Source organism: Simochromis diagramma, unplaced genomic scaffold (assembly GCF_900408965.1).
Source record: "Simochromis diagramma unplaced genomic scaffold, fSimDia1.1 OVJJ01000781.1, whole genome shotgun sequence".
Classification (NCBI taxonomy): Eukaryota; Metazoa; Chordata; class Actinopteri; order Cichliformes; family Cichlidae; genus Simochromis; species Simochromis diagramma.
In genome coordinates, this window is record NW_024386832.1 from 270,584 (window position 1) to 287,763 (window position 17,180).

Genomic DNA, 17,180 nt, shown 5'->3' on the forward strand with positions numbered 1-17,180 from the left:
TTGGTGAAAACCTTAAATTAAGACAGAGAAGACTAGAGGTGAGACATGATCATTACTGATTACTGATGACAGATTTAGATATATTTTCATAAACCATTCATTTGCCACATCAATAAACGGCATGGCAGGACAAAATATTTTTTCTAACATGGCAACCTTTAATAAGTGAAAGGAGACAGGAAGACAGGTGAGAAAGAATAAAACTTAATTGACTTTTTGATGGCATTTTACACACAGTACTGGTACAGAATCTAGAAAACGTGGGAAAATACTGGCATCATATACAGTACTTAGCTACTTCTGAAGAAATTATGATGGGACCCTAAAAAAATTACTGTGGACAGTAACGGATTTCTATAAATTTTTACATCAGATGAAAACGTTTGTTGTAAGATTCAGATAATTATTTGTTAAAAGCGAGACATTTTAAATGAGAATAAGAAAGAAAAGTATTTCTTTGTGCCACCCTTTCCCTGTTAATGCCCTACCTGCCCCCCCTGGCAGCACTTTGCTAGACCCGCCTCTGCACGGTTACCAGCTGTCAGCTACATAGAAAAGGATCCTGGTGTTATTTGTCTCTCAGAAACAGTTCATAACTTCCCTTCAACTCATTCATGTCACCTAAAAGGTAAACCTGTTTCTCCATCACCTGTTCAGCTCTGATGATTCAGTAAGGACATCTCCTGGTTTCACCTTCATGTTTCCCTCTCACCAGATAACCAAACCGATATCATGACCAGCAGCTTTTACAGCTGTGGCTCCAGCAAACATCAGCTGATACTAGAAATTAATATTAAATAAATTCTAACAACAGCTGATCAAGCTTAAATGTGCTGCTGTTGTTTAGCGCGACATCAGCTGGTTTCCTCTTTCAGGCGCAAAGTGGGCGATAAACAAACAAGAGAGAAAAGCCGATCAGCTGATCATTGATCAGTTTCATGGTTGAAGTAGAAACAGGAGAGGGAGGGTGAGAGGATGAGAGAAGAAGAGGCAGCTGTGCAGCAAAGACAGAATAACTCCAGCTTTGTGTCTTTTTCATTGTAGCTGAAGTCCGGGACAAACTGTGTTCCTTTTCACCTCAAAACGAAACGCGCAACATTTTCTCTGAATACGAGACCATTCCGATTTTTACGGGACGGTTGGAAACTCTAATAACTGACCTTATAAATAAAATAAGATAAAACAAGTTCAACATCAATAACATCATAGCACCCACCCAGCAGTATATAAACTCTGTCATGCAAGTAAGCAGTACGAGTGCCAATAGAAAATTGTACTTAGTAGTCAGTATAATCTTTTAATAATATAAGTTTACATATGGTAGTGATAGGATGTGCGATCCTTAATAGTCTGGTTTAATTGGGCTTCAGTGTTTGTTAATGGACCGTACTCCATGGGATCTGCCCGGGCACAGCCCAAAAAAGGGACATGGGCCCACCCTCCTGTAGACCCACCACACACAGGAGACACCATAGGGGTCGAGTGCACACACTGCACCCATCCCAATCGAGACTAGACTACCGGCTTGATATAGGTGGGCTCACCTCAATGCGCGGCTCGGGCTCTGGAACCAGTCTCCCGGTGAGGGGCTGCAATCTGTCTCAGTCTGGAGTTGATGAAAGGCGGCAGTCTGGGGTGGAAGTCTTAGCATCCCCTCAGGTTGCTGCCTGTATGTTGGAGTTTTTCCCAGTGGATGAGAGGGTTTGTTCCCTGCACCCTCAGGTTTGGTAATGTGTGACTGTCGTTTATGCCTATGCACCGAACAACAGTTAAGGGTACCCGGCCTTCTTGGAGTCCCTGGGTTGGGTGAGACTTGGAGGGCCGTGATTGGGAGAATTAGCCTGCCAGATCTGAACCTGAGCGGTGTTCTGTTACTGGATTTCTGTGCAAAACATTGTGTCGATAACAAACACCATGTTCAAATATAAGGGAGTCTATAAGTGTATGTGGTACCAGGACACCCTTGGGAACGGGTCAGTCGTTGAATTTGTAATCATATCATCAGATCTGTGGCTGTATGTTCTGGAGAGTTGGGTGAAGAGAGATGCTGAGCTGTCAACTGATGAACACCTGGTGGTGCGTTGGATCAGGTCGTAGGAGAGGATGTTGGACAGATCTGGGGTGCCTAAACGTGAGGGTGCACTTGGAGCGCCTGGCAAAGGTCCCCATCTGTATTCTCACACATTCTCGTGCATCATGAATTCTTTCTAGAATTTTATTTTTAGCATTTATTTTTATATTGTAATATTTTAATTTTTGTTGCCTTCTGACCAGTGCTGTTTTGACAGTTTTTATTGTAATAAACTACAACTGCTCAGGGTGGAAAAGGTTTGCCCTGAGTAACTGAAGGCTCTGGATGTTATAAGGCTGTCCTGGTTGACACGTTTCTACAATGTTGCATGGAGATTAGGGGTACCTCTGGATTGGCAGACCGAGGTGGTGATTCCCATCTTCATGAAGCGGGTCGGGAGGGTGGATGAGTTTCTTCCACTGACAATATGTATGTCCAGAGGCATAGATTAAAGAGGGTTGTTTTTTAATTTTTTAGTTATAAGTTTTATTCACGACAAAATAAGTGTTTGTTGTAGAATGTGCAGCATGAAAGTAGCATGCATGTTTTGCATAGAACTGTTTTATGAAATTGCATCTGCATTTCACAAAGAATGACAAATTGGTATACGGGACAACAAATAAAATCTAATGTATAGAGAAAAGATAATAGGATATGCCCATGACAATAAAAATGATAAAGGACTTCACAAAGTCAATTTATTGCTAAAGTGTGATCTTAGAAAATTGCTATTGTGCACCACACTAAACAGAACAAATTCTGTCAAAACTTACTTTTGCAAGATCCCACAGATGTTTTGCAAGATCTTGAGAGTTTTTTTCTTTGCATTTATCATGCTTCCATCAGTATCTGTAAAGCTGTACAGAGTACTGCAGCTGGTTGTTAATGAATGCAACAAAGACCACCAGATCAAAGTACACCTAGCCACGAGTGTTTCCCCTTCCACTGACCACTATCTTCATCTCGCAAAATACATGTTCAGATTTTTTTTCTTCAATGTGCCTTGCGAGGCTCCATAACATACCTATCAATCTGTGAGCATTTCTCAGAGGCTGCAGCAACTGCAGCTTTTGAGGAAGTTGCAACAGCACATTTGTGAATTCTCACACGTAGCCCTACAGGAACACCCACAGTTACAAATACCATAGCGACCAACATCAGTGCTACTACTGCCCACAGTTCATGTAAAGGAAACATAACGGTGTCATACAATAAACTACAGAATCAGCATTGTTGTCTGTGAAGGTTCTCAGTCATTCAGGTCATCGTAGTCAAAGGAGCTTGTAAAGAAAAGCGTCTGGACTTCTTTAAGTTGCTTGAAGACGTTTCACCTCTCATCCGAGAAGCTTCTTCACTTCATCAGCATTGTTGCACAACCGTGTATTCAATCTTGTTACCCTTCTTTAAAGTCCACCACCTGTGCTGCAAGTGAAGTTGATGCATTAACACATTGAAAGTTGTGGCACTTCTCATTATTTGACGTGCACAGCTGCTCTGTGTGAGGGTCAAACATTTGTTTATTCAACACCTGTGAAGGTATCAGAAATCGGCTACTGAGAAAAAATGCATAGATAGCAAGAGAAGCAAATTAAAGCACTGCACGTGCTTTACGTGCTATGACATGCTGCACGTCATAAAACCCAGTTTCTTGATTAACATTTTTAAGAGTTAAGTTGTAATACTTTTGTGCATTATTAAAACAAATCCTAAAATTCTGTATCACTGTGCTGTTACGAGAAGGTAGCTTGAATGTAGGTATCTGGCCCTGTGTAAATCTTGAGCATGAGTGATGTTGTGGGACAGTGCACCAACTACACAGGTACAACAGCCGGAGAACCAAGAACCAGGAACAGCTACTTGGTGATCCCGACACAGACTCCGGCTTTCCATATCTGCATCTGCAATGAATATTAATAGAGATAAAATACAATCTTTTATCCTGTCTTCCTTCTCTCAGCCCAACCGGTCGCAGCAGATGGCCCCGCCCCTCCCTGAGCCTGGTTCTGTCAGAGGTTTCTTCCTGTTAAAAGGGAGTTTTTCCTTCCCACTGTCGCCAAAGTGCTTGCTCATAGGGGGTCATATGATTGTTGGGGCTTTCTCTATATCTATGAAGCACCTTGAGGCGGCTTTTGTTGTGATTTGGCGCTATATAAATAAAATTGAATTGAATTGAATACAATTTGCGCTCTCAGAGTGCTTCTTGTTTGTTTTTGTTGTAATCTGACTGTGGATATTGATGTTTTTAAAAGCATAATACAGCAAAAAAAAAACAAACAAACAAAACCCAGAAGGCCTTTTAAATTTCTTTAAATATTGTTCTGCTTTAGTCAAATCAAAAGATTGTATATTATTAACTTGAAATTGAATTGTGATTTTTAATTTTAGGAATAGAATTTTAAGAATATTAGTTTTTACTGTCTCCAAATGGACAGGTAAAAAGCAGCTTTGAATTGACAGACCTCAAATAATAATATATTTCTTGGATTCGAGGGGGCACCCAAACTCCAACTACACTACTGTGCTAGACAGCAATATCACAGAACAGTGAACTCTTGGCACACACAAAAAATCCCCAGTGTAATCAATCCTCCACAGCAATGAAACACTGGATTATTGGGTACAGACACTCTCTTGTAGCCAAAAGGTCAGAGGGTTAGTCCTTTCCAAAGCTATCAAAACATCATTTAGCAGGGCAGCGGCAAACAGTGTCTGAAAAGTGACTTTTTATAACCACTGTCATACTTATTAGATATTAAATTTATAATTATTTTCTTCTCTGTATTGTTATCCATTCAGAACCAATACAATTATCCTGATAGATGCAGAAGGGAATGTGATCTTCACAGAGCGCACCATGCTTGACTGTGACACAACCAAATGGAGCACCAGTTCTTTCCAGTTCAAACTGCAGGAGTGAAGACACAATGGAGGAAACCTACTCTGTGCCTTTCTGCATCATCTCTCCTTCCGTTACCTTTTCCGCACCATCTCCTTCAGCTGAACCTCATGTGACCGCAAAGACTCATCAGCACTTTTTTTTATTCAGCTAGTCACTAGCTGCCTCGTTAACATCAGTTTCATATATTTCTTACTTTTGATTTAATTTAAAGATGTATGCTAATTTTTAAAAAAAGCAAAGATGCCAAAGGACATTTAGAGTTTTGTAGAGGAAAATATTTTACCTACATGTCATGAACCTTCTCAAAAATTATAGCTTGAATGTAATTTGGTAAATATAAGATTGGTGTGATGCCATTTTCTGTCATGAACGCTAGACATTGTGGCCCTTTCACACACATGGCAAAAGACAGGAGATGATCTGTGTTAGGCACATTACATGCAGTACGTTACGACTGGTTCTGTCATTAGTGGTTTTAAATACAGCTTGTCTGGGTGAAGTGTAGAAAAGCTCGTCTGCGGTGCATGAATACATGCTTTTTGGTGTCCGATGTAACCTTCCATCCATGATTTACATTTTATGCTCTATTTTCAGGCTGCAGGCTAAAATGGCATTCTATGACAAGTCATAGGGTCACATATATTTTTCTAGAAGATTTAAGTTCACACGAGTCATCACCAGGATTACTGGCTACTTTGTAAGTTTCTGATTACCCTTTCATTGGTGTTTAGGTAATTTTGCGTCACAGCATCAAATGTTTCAATGCACTGTTAAATGCACTGGATCTTGAAAAAACAGCCTGAAAATAAATAACAGTTTATCCAAACACCTCTCTTTTTGATTGTTGCATTATGATTACGGATACAAAATAACTGTCAGGAACCATGTGCTCACACACATATCAGTATAGGCCTAGGAAGCTGGCTCCGCTGCTTCCTGTATGACTCTAGGATTCACCCACATGCAGGTGACGTATGAGTAATGTATTTATTAATGTGAAGAAAGCTTTTTGTAACCAGATTGAACCCATGGTTAATTTGACTTCTTCTGTTCCCTAAAAAAGAGTTCAAACTTGATATGATTTGTGAGTAATATGTACATATGTATTTTGATCTTTTGTTAGTTTTTTCCATTTAAAATCTCCCTATGGTCATTTAACCAGTATCCCTGGTTTACAGTGTTATGCCATTGTATGTACTTTAGCTGACCTGCAACTGTTTTCAAACAGTGACCCCTCCTGCCTGTGTGGAATATTGCACCCTTCAGGATGTACCTGAACATTGGGTGTATTTAAAGATTACCTTCTTATTTTTTTTAACCAGCAGAATGGGCACTGGTATCTTCACATCAATGTTTTAAAGCAATACAGCATCTAAAGAGGTGTAGAGGAGTATAAATCTAGACAAGTACAAATAGAATACCAGTGGCACAGCATTAAAAAATAATGCAGTTTTTATTTTTATCAGATTAATTTCAGCTGTGAAACAAATTTGTGGTTGTATTACCATCACTCCATTTTTATAGGCTGTATGTAAACATCTTTATAGTTTTCTTCATACACTGTGTGCTGTAAGCATCCACCAGTCCCAGAATTAGCACTCTCTGCTAAAGGCAGCAAGAGTCCACTTGACAAAACCAAAGCATGTTTTGTAAGATTTTGCATCACTGATTAAACATATCTGAATTTATTGATTCATGCAGGAGGTGTGTAGCACATGCTCACTTTAATGTTATGTTATAATTTGGTTGCTCTTCCCATTTTTAAAAACATTATCCTTTTTTAATGCTTGTCGGCTACCCCTTGTAGTCAAAGTGTGCATAAAGGGATTTCACGCAATATCAGGAGTTTCAAAAATGTGAACCATCCCACTGGATGGCTTCACATTATGTGAAAATGGGGGAGGGGGGATTCCAGTTATTCAATGGGACGCCGTTTGTAAACTGAATGATGCTGGAATTAGTAGCAACATTTTTCCACATTTAGCTCCAAGCCTTATTAAAAACATGTTTTTTCAAGTCATTTTTCACAATATTCAAATTTCCAAAGAGGAACTGGAAAATGTTCTTTCCCTGAAAATGTCTTTTACTGAAGCTGCATCTATCCTCTCCATCTCAAGGCCTACTCTATAAGACTATTATAACAAGTAAGTTATACAGTCGCTTACATTTAATGCTTCATTGAGCTGTATGTTTAAGTGTAGAAGAAAACCAAAGATCAAAGACGACACAGTTCAGTGCCAGTTAGCAAAGATGATGCATTTTGTCCTTTGGATGTATCATATTGCTGGTCTCTGTCAGCCTCTGTGGACCTTCACCACCATCTGCACCACGCACGAGGGTTTGAGCCCATATTCAGATAGAGATGCAGAGTCGTTCACCAATAGCTTCCCAGCGACAGTCAGCCGGACTTCAGCCATAAGATATCCTACACACACAACAGAGGACAGAGATGAACCTCACAAAATATTTAAACATGTCAAAAACTATTATGTCAGGTTCCCTGAACGCCACTGAAGATGCACACATTTTAAACACACTCCTGTGTCCAAAACTCCTTAGCAGTGACAACAAAGTTAATATTTCAAAATCATCCTCAGTGCACACCTTTCCCCCCACTGTGGTCAAGATGCTCTTAGCTGTTTGGTTCCTCCTGCTCAGGATTTCTTCAAAGGAAAAAAGGAAACAAAAAGAAGTTTTAAAAGTTTTTTGTTGGCGGTGTTTTTGACTTTCAAGCTCAATCAAAGCAGAAAAAGACTTCAAAACAAATTCAATTGAATGGATGGGTATAATCTTCCATTGAAAGCCAGCAAGAAATAACAGTTTTTTAGAGAGTTTTGGTTTTGGTCATCATACACATAACTGGCCAGCAGTTATGGACTCAGCAGACGCGGAACGGTCAGCCATTCAGAGGCAGGGGGCGATATTAGGAAGTCATGAACAATCTATTCAGTTCCTGTTAGCCCAGCAGCAGACTCTTAGAGATGGTCAAAGTAAAATACTAGAGTCCCTCCAGGCTCTACAAGCGGATATTTCTACTGCTGCTGGTTCTGCCTCGGGCCCCGCGGGCCAAGACTCCGGTACACCAGCTCCTCTGCCTCAACCTGTTGCCGTTGCATCTCCACCTACATCAGCTTTCCGTGATGCTACGTCCCCGGAGCCCGAACCATTTTCAGGGGATCCAGGGAGTTGTAGCGGGTTTTTGCTTCAGGTCGACCTTGTTTTCGGTCGTTCTCCACGCACATTTGTTGCGGATTCTAATAGGATATCTTATTTGGTGGGTAAACTGCGTAATCGTGCACTTAAGTGGGCGGAGGCGTATCTATCGAAGAATCCTTTGTTAACCTGTTCTTATGAGGTGTTTTTGGGGGAATTCCAGAAAACGTTTGCGCACCCCATTTCTGAGGGTAGTTCTGCGCAGAGGCTGCTGGATCTTCGCCAGGGCCGTCAGAGGGTTTAAACTAAATAATGATCTGGTCCGGGTCAGAGAGGACAGCTATTCCGGGGATTGGACTGGAAAGCAAGTCACAAAGGGTCCAGGAAAAGGTCGAGGTCACTGTAACAGAATACAGATGTTCAAAACATAGATAAGGAGGCATATGAATATGTTGTTTGGCTCAAAATCCTCCTTCGTACTGCGTACTTGCCAACGGAGGTCGGAGATGACATAGAGGGGTGAGTAGTCCGAGTGTGTAAATCCAAAAACTCCTGGCGTGGAGGCAGAGAGGCAGGTAGGTAGTTTTGGTAATAGCCTGAGGGACTATCAGAAGGTCCAGCATCCAAGTAGAAGCTCTTCGCCAGGGGTTAACTGTTAGGTGTAGCTGAAAAGGGAGGCGCACAAAAACAAAACATACACTGAGGCAAGGTGATTCAAAAAAAAACACGTAAGGAAATTATGGTGGTGGCCTGCACTGACTGATGTTTAGCAGAGAATCTGGCGAAGAGAGATTGAGAACGCTGGCCTTATGAGTCCCCCGGCTAATTACCCACAGATGTCAGCGATCAGCAAAAACACTGAGGCCCCTCCCAGGGGTGGAGACGCCGGCTCGGAGGGAGACACACTGGCACACACCCGGACCATGACAGTACCCCCCTCTCAAGGGACGCCACCCGGCGGCCGACCAGCACCCGCCCCACGACGTGACCTAAGAAAATCAGAAACCATCACAGAGTCAAGCATCAAAGAACGAGGAACCCAAGAACGCTCCTCCGGCCCATAACCCTCCCAGTCCACCAAAAACTGCAGCCCCCTACCCCGCCGCCGCACACCCAAAATGCGCCGGACAGAAAACGCAGGGTGCCCATCAATGAGCCGGGCGGGAGGCGGGGGCACCGGAGGTGGGCACAGACGACTAGACACCACCGGCTTCACCTGAGAAACGTGAAAGACCGGGTGAACCCGCAAGGCAGCAGGCAAACAGAGCTTGACAGCCGTAGGGCTGAGGACCCTGTCCACAGAATAGGGGCCGATGTAACGAGGAGACAACTTGCGGGAGGATGCCCTGAGAGGGATGTCCTTAGCGGCGAGCCACACCTTTTGGCCCGGTGAGTACACAGGCGCAGGAGACCGGCGACGGTCGGCACAGCAACGTTGGCGAGCCACAGCACGCAACAGCGCCTCCCGCGTACGGGACCAGACCCGACGGCAGCGCTGAAGATGATGCTGGACCGAGGGGACAGCAAGATCAGTCTCCTCCTCCGGAAACAGGGGCGGCTGATAACCCAAAGAGGCCTCGAACGGTGACAACCCAGTAGCAGACGAAACCAAGGAGTTGTGGGCATACTCCACCCACGGCAGATACGAGGCCCAAGTCGCAGGGTTATGACAGGTCACACAGCGGAGCGCGGCCTCAAGCTCCTGATTTAAACGTTCCGTCTGGCCGTTCGTCTGAGGATGGTAACCAGAGCTCAGACAAGGCCTGGCCCCCAAAGCAGCGCAAAAAGAACCCCAAACTTGGGACGAGAACTGCGGACCCCTGTCCGAAACTATTTCCACAGGAATGCCATGAAGCCGAAAAACATGGTCCAACAACGAAGTAGACGTCTCAGCAGCAGTGGGCAACTTCTCCAAAGCGACGAAATGAGCAGCCTTAGAAAACCGATCCACGACCGAGAGAATAGTGGTCTTCCCAGCAGAAACCGGGAGTCCCGTAACAAAATCCAGGGCGATGTGGGACCAAGGGCGATGAGGCGTAGACAACGGCTGCAACAGCCCAGCAGGACGGTGAGTACGCGACTTACACCTGGCACACACAGGGCACGCAGCCACATATTCCCGAACATCTTTGTCCAGAGTGGCCCACCAAAAATGTCTCTTAACCATAGAAGTCGTCCTGCCCCTGCCCGGGTGACACGCAAACCTCGAAGCGTGCACCCATTCCAGTACCTTGGAGCGAGCAGCCGCGGGAACAAAACGCCGGTTAGTCGGTCCCGTGCCCGGATCCGGTTCCGTCCGGAGGCCCCGGTTGATGGCGTCCTCCACCTCCCAGGTAATAGCTCCCACCGTACAGCCGGCCGGAAGAATGGTGGAAAACTCCGCCGGACCCGTGTCAGAGTCAAACTGCCGAGAGAGGGCATCTGGTTTGGTGTTTCTGGAACCCGGGCGATAGGAAATGGAAAAGTTAAAACGTGCGAAAAACAGCGACCAACGAGCTTGACGTGCATTCAACCTCTTCGCACCGCGTAGGTACGTCAAGTTCTTATGATCCGTCAAAACCAGGAACGGTAGCGCCGCGCCTTCCAGATGATGACGCCACTCCTCCAACGCCAACTTAACGGCAAGCAGTTCCCGGTCCCCCACATCATAGTTCCGTTCCGCTGGTGAAAGCCGCCGAGAGAAAAAGGCGCACGGCCGTAGCTTAGAGGAGGGGCCGGCACGTTGTGAAAGCACAGCCCCCACCCCCACATCAGAAGCATCCACCTCCACAATAAAAGCCTTAGACGGATCGGGCTGAGCGAGGACGGGCGCAGTAGAAAACAGATGTTTCAGCTTCGTGAACGCGCTGTCTGCTTCGGCGGACCAGCCGAACGGAAGCTTAGTAGAGGTAAGGCGTGTAAGCGGAGCCGCCACCAGACTGTAGTTCCTTATGAACCGACGATAGAAATTTGCAAATCCCAAAAACCCCTGGAGTTGCTTGCGAGTAGAAGGCACAGGCCAGTCTGTGACCGCCTTCACCTTAGCCGGATCCGTCTTCACCTGCCCCCCTGCCAAGATGTATCCCAGGAAAGAGACCGATGTCAAATGAAACTCACATTTCTCAGCCTTGGCATACAGTCTGTTTTCCAAGAGGCGTTGAAGGACAGCTCGGACATGTGAATGATGCTCAGCCAAAGATTTAGAAAAAATAAGAATGTCATCTAAATAGACGAACACAAAACGGTCGAGGAAATCCCGTAGGACATCATTTATTAGGGCCTGAAACACCGCTGGAGCGTTCGTTAAACCGAAAGGCATAACGAGATACTCGAAATGACCCAAGGGGGTGTTAAACGCGGTCTTCCACTCGTCTCCCTGACGGATTCGCACCAAATGATAAGCATTGCGAAGATCTAACTTAGTGAACACCGTGGCACCCTGTAGCGATTCAATAGCGGAGCTAATGAGTGGCAAGGGATACTTATTTTTAACAGTGACGTCATTCAAGCCCCTGAAATCAATACACGGCCGAAGAGACCCATCCTTCTTGTCTACAAAAAAAAAAAAACCCAGCCGCCACGGGGGATGAAGACGGACGGATTAACCCAGCCGCTAGTGAATCCCTAATATACTCCTCCATCGCAGCACGTTCAGGCCTAGAGATACTATATAACCGGCTCTTGGGCAGGGACGCTCCGGGGAGCAAATCAATCGCACAGTCATAGGGGCGATGGGGCGGTAGAGACTGCGCTTTGATCTTACTGAATACTTCCCGCAAATCATGATACTCAGGCGGCACCCCTGAGAGATCGGGGACATATTCGTCAGTCCCCGTAGCCTCCCCCGGGCCGGGAAAACGGGCGGAAGTCAGACAATTGGAGTGGCAAAAAGGGCTCCAGCTGACAACCCTTTGCCCCTCCCAATCCAAGTGCGGATTGTGTAAGCACAGCCAGGGATAACCCAAAGTGAGCGGAGTATCAGGTGAATCGAGGACAAAAAAGGTGAGTTTCTCCCTATGATTCCCCGAAGTGCACAGTGACACTGGACCAGTGTGAAAAGAAATTTTAGTGAAAACCTGGTTATTAATCGCTCTAACTGGAATGGGCGGCTCAAGGCGCACGAGCGGAACGCCTAATCGTTCAGCGAGATCGAGACTGATTAAATTCTGTTCAGAACCAGAATCTAATAAGGCTGTGCACGAATGAGTAATCTGTAGTATCTCCAAGGTGACAGGGAGTTGTAAACGGGGTTTCTGACCAGAATTCGAACCGCCCACCCGTATCCCCGATTCTACCGGCGGGCGACACCTTTTCCCTCCTTCGGGCATGCAGCAATCAAGTGTTCCAGCGAGCCACAGTAAAAACAGGCATGAGCCCGACGCCGCCGCTCCCTCTCCTCCGGTGTCAACCGTGACCGGCCAATCTGCATAGGCTCCGGCTCGGGATCGGTGACGTAAGCCGAGGCGACAAACTCATGCGAGTCCACAGTCGGCGACGGTGACGTACCCGGAAACGAGCGCGGTAAACGGCGCTGGGATTTGTAGTTCCTGTCCCTCTCCCTGTCACGCAACCTGTTGTCAATGCGAAGGGAGAGGGACGCCAGTTCCTCAAAAGATTTTGGCTCATCACGGGAGGCAAGCTGGTCTTTCATACCCTCGTTCAATGCCCGGAAAAACACCCCGCGCAGAGCGTCGTCAGGCCAACCGGTTTCGGCGGCGGCAGTACGAAAATCAATCAAAAAATCGGCAACCCTCTGACGGCCCTGGCGAAGATCCAGCAGCCTCTGCGCAGAACTACCCTCAGAAATGGGGTGCGCAAACGTTTTCTGGAATTCCCCCAAAAACACCTCATAAGAACAGGTTAACAAAGGATTCTTCGATAGATACGCCTCCGCCCACTTAAGTGCACGATTACGCAGTTTACCCACCAAATAAGATATCCTATTAGAATCCGCAACAAATGTGCGTGGAGAACGACCGAAAACAAGGTCGACCTGAAGCAAAAACCCGCTACAACTCCCTGGATCCCCTGAAAATGGTTCGGGCTCCGGGGACGTAGCATCACGGAAAGCTGATGTAGGTGGAGATGCAACGGCAACAGGTTGAGGCAGAGGAGCTGGTGTACCGGAGTCTTGGCCCGCGGGGCCCGAGGCAGAACCAGCAGCAGTAGAAATATCCGCTTGTAGAGCCTGGAGGGACTCTAGTATTTTACTTTGACCATCTCTAAGAGTCTGCTGCTGGGCTAACAGGAACTGAATAGATTGTTCATGACTTCCTAATATCGCCCCCTGCCTCTGAATGGCTGACCGTTCCGCGTCTGCTGAGTCCATAACTGCTGGCCAGATTCTACTGTTACGGCCGAGACCGTTTCAGACGAGTGACAGGACTCAAACGCAAGACGCCGAACAGCTCGTAAATATATTTTAAGAATAATGTTTAATGTGTACACAAAATATTCATAAACAAAAGGTGAGCGTAGACGTTTAAACTAAATAATGATCTGGTCCGGGTCAGAGAGGACAGCTATTCCGGGGATTGGACTGGAAAGCAAGTCACAAAGGGTCCAGGAAAAGGTCGAGGTCACTGTAACAGAATACAGATGTTCAAAACATAGATAAGGAGGCATATGAATATGTTGTTTGGCTCAAAATCCTCCTTCGTACTGCGTACTTGCCAACGGAGGTCGGAGATGACATAGAGGGGTGAGTAGTCCGAGTGTGTAAATCCAAAAACTCCTGGCGTGGAGGCAGAGAGGCAGGTAGGTAGTTTTGGTAATAGCCTGAGGGACTATCAGAAGGTCCAGCATCCAAGTAGAAGCTCTTCGCCAGGGGTTAACTGTTAGGTGTAGCTGAAAAGGGAGGCGCACAAAAACAAAACATACACTGAGGCAAGGTGATTAAAAAAAAAACACGTAAGGAAATTATGGTGGTGGCCTGCACTGACTGATGTTTAGCAGAGAATCTGGCGAAGAGAGATTGAGAACGCTGGCCTTATGAGTCCCCCGGCTAATTACCCACAGATGTCAGCGATCAGCAAAAACACTGAGGCCCCTCCCAGGGGTGGAGACGCCGGCTCGGAGGGAGACACACTGGCACACACCCGGACCATGACAGCGTTTGCAATATAATCTGTGACTATTATGAAAGTAACATACATAACTTGAAAAGCTAAAATCAATCATAACATTAAGCTCACCTTGTTTTTGTGGAGAAGGTGATCAGGCTTTTTCTTCATGTCCTGAGACCAGGTGCACTGGATCATCACCAGCTTGTATCTTCATCCTTTTTCACTCAGTGAAGTCTTTCTCTTTGTTCTCTTTGCAACAGAAAACTACTGTGTGATCACAGGTGAAGTTAGGGATATTTTTCCTGTGCAGTTTTTATAGTGCTTCATTTGGTGAAGCTGTTGATCCACTTTGATCTCAAAGGATCTCGACGGTGGAAAAAAGTAATATTTCTCCTTACCATTAGGCTAAATATAGATATAACAATTTATAATATGTCAGCAGCATCCCCATAAGGGAGGTCTCCCTGTAGTGTCCCGAATGCAGATCCATTGTGATAAGAGAGAATGGATCAGATTTGAATGTCCTCTGTAAAGTGTGCACAGCAGTAAATGGACAGCCATTTGAATTCTGCTTGCAGTGTTTGAGGGAATGGGAGAGTCCACGGCCTTGGAAAGACTGCTGTGAAAATCACTAAAAACACTACAAACCTGCCCAGATATAACCTTTGGTTCATTGGAGGAAGTCCACGGATGTCCTTCTATCCGTCCCTGTCTCACCTCCTGGTTGAGTACAGCAAGTGGAATTGTAAATGTGTTGTTTGTCCTCGATGTAAGGTAAAGTTATGTTTTCTATGCCTGAAGAGCTATACTAAATGTATTTTTTAAAGCGACTTCTGTGTACCATGCTCCAGCGGTGTAGCTGTATGGCAGAAGAAATAATGACAGAGACACAAAGCTTCCAAGTTTTACTTTTGATGTGGGAGTGCCTTATTTGTAATAATGTACCATGCTGTGTTTTTTAATTCCCTTTTTATAATTCTCTATCTCTCTAATTCTCTCCAAATCAGATATAATTAGTGTTGGGTTCTATTGATGAGAAATTTGCTACTAAGTGTGATCTTTACAGCTGCATTATGTCTGAATCATAATGATAATAAACCTGAAAAATGTAATTCATTCATAAATGTGAAATATAGTTAATCATACATTAGGTTATTACTCATTCCTTAAGATTTAGTTATTTTATGTTGACCTGTCATTGTCTGCTGCTTCTTTAGCATTAGCTTGATGGCATTAATCACTTGTGCTATTCAGGCATTTTTTCCGTGTTTTTTTTTTGTTAGCTTTATGATGACTGCTATTTTTTCTTCTAAATTGTTTAAGGAAATCAATGTCTATTTTATTAAAACCTTGTTATGCTTAATAAACAGTTAGGGTGTAAAGCATGCATGTTACAAGCACGTAGATGCTTTTATTTACAGTTTGTCGTTGGTTTCTTCTGCTTGTGCAGTTTTCCAGCCAACTTCTTCCCGTGCAGCACACAGTCCCAACATGATCAGATGATGCAGAACAGCCGTGTGGGTCAGCATCCCCTGACACCACACCCTGAACCCACCAGCCAAAGGTGTGTGTGTGTGTGTGTGTGTGTGTGTGTGTCCATCCATCCCTAGGTGAAGCTGCACCCGATGAAGGAGAGGAAGAGCGCAAATAAGTGGGGCTAAAAACCACAGCACTTCTCAACGGTTTTTCAGATAGAATCAGATAGAAGCGCATTCTCCTTTATAAATATGTGTATCCCTTCGTTACCATGGGAACGAAGATACAGGGATTTGTAGAGTCAATGCGGACTTTGTGGACATTTGAAAAGGTCAGGAGTTAAGAGTGGGACACTTGGGGTTTTTTCTTCTATTTTTCTTTTTCTTTTTGCCACAAGACCGGAAAAACGGCATGTGTCCCTAAGTTGCGGCTTCGGTAGTTGGGATCTACCTATCCGAAGAGGAAGACGCATAAAGGGAGTGACTTTTTTTTTTTTTTAATTGGCAGATAATTTCAAATGCAGGCGTTTCTATCAGCTCAACAAATGTCAGCACACACAAACTGTGTGTAGTGTGTAGCACAGTGTGTTGGTAGCCAAATCGCCGGCTGCGGTGTTTGACACGAAGAAACAAGAAATCAAGCTGAGACAAGAAGAAGGTTTAGAAAGACAAGACAGGAGAGGAAGAAGAGACGTTACATTTAAAGGTAAGGACTCCTCATTTAAAGATCACATGTAAGTCCTCGTGTTTTTAAATCACATACTGGGTCTGTACAGGTAACATTATGTTTTTTACATAGTGTGAAACGTGCTACAAATCAAACTTAGGTAGGCTGTGTTACTTAAAGGCTGCAGGAAAATACTCGGTTGTGTTTAAAAAGGTTAGTTTGCTGTACTGTGATGGATTTAAAGCAAATAAGGATCCTAACTGCAAAAGAAAATGATTTTCAAAAAGGTTGAAATATCTAAAGCAATGGCAGATTTAAAAAAAAACACACACACAATAAAAACAACAGACTGCAGGGAGGTTCTGTTCTGTGATGTCACAATCAAGCTGGTCTGAATAGAGATACAGTCCCGATCAAAAGTTTAAGACCTCTTGAAAAATTGCAACAAAAAAATAAAAAAAAAAATCATATTTTGCATGGTTGGATCTTAACAAGGTTCCAAGTAGAGCTTCAACATGCAACAAGCAGAAATTGGACAAAAACATTTTTTGAGCATTCAATTTATTGAAAAATAATGCTTAAATTGAAACAGGCTTAAATAAATATATATATATATATATATATATATATATATATATATATATATATATATATATATATATATATATATATATATATATATATATATATATATATATATATATATAGCTGATCATAAGTTTAGGACCACACCAGGGTTTCAAGTAGAGCTTCAACATGCAACAAGCAGAAATTGGACAAAAACATTTTTTGAGCATCCAATTTATTGAAAACAAACAGAAAAATAAACAGAAATCAAAGTTCCAAACATGAACTCAGTAATGAATAGCTT

At 44.2% G+C, this 17,180-nt stretch overlaps 3 long non-coding RNA genes across 3 annotated transcripts; all 3 read right to left on the reverse strand.

Moving 5' to 3' along the window:
- Nucleotides 1-6,431: 6,431 nt before the first annotated feature.
- On the reverse strand, nucleotides 6,432-7,822 carry LOC120731430. The gene is made up of 2 exons (XR_005695359.1): nucleotides 7,575-7,822; nucleotides 6,432-7,395 (listed from the first exon to the last, which is right to left on the reverse strand). It is a non-coding gene; the product is annotated as an uncharacterized LOC120731430 (long non-coding RNA).
- A 599-nt stretch (nucleotides 7,823-8,421) lies between these two features.
- Nucleotides 8,422-9,066, reverse strand: LOC120731427. The gene is made up of 3 exons (XR_005695356.1): nucleotides 8,884-9,066; nucleotides 8,611-8,788; nucleotides 8,422-8,523 (listed from the first exon to the last, which is right to left on the reverse strand). It is a non-coding gene; the product is annotated as an uncharacterized LOC120731427 (long non-coding RNA).
- Nucleotides 9,067-13,456: 4,390 nt separating this feature from the next.
- LOC120731426 lies at nucleotides 13,457-14,209 on the reverse strand. Its single transcript, XR_005695355.1, has 3 exons — nucleotides 14,045-14,209; nucleotides 13,772-13,949; nucleotides 13,457-13,684 (listed from the first exon to the last, which is right to left on the reverse strand). It is a non-coding gene; the product is annotated as an uncharacterized LOC120731426 (long non-coding RNA).
- Between the last annotated feature and the right edge of the window lie 2,971 nt (nucleotides 14,210-17,180).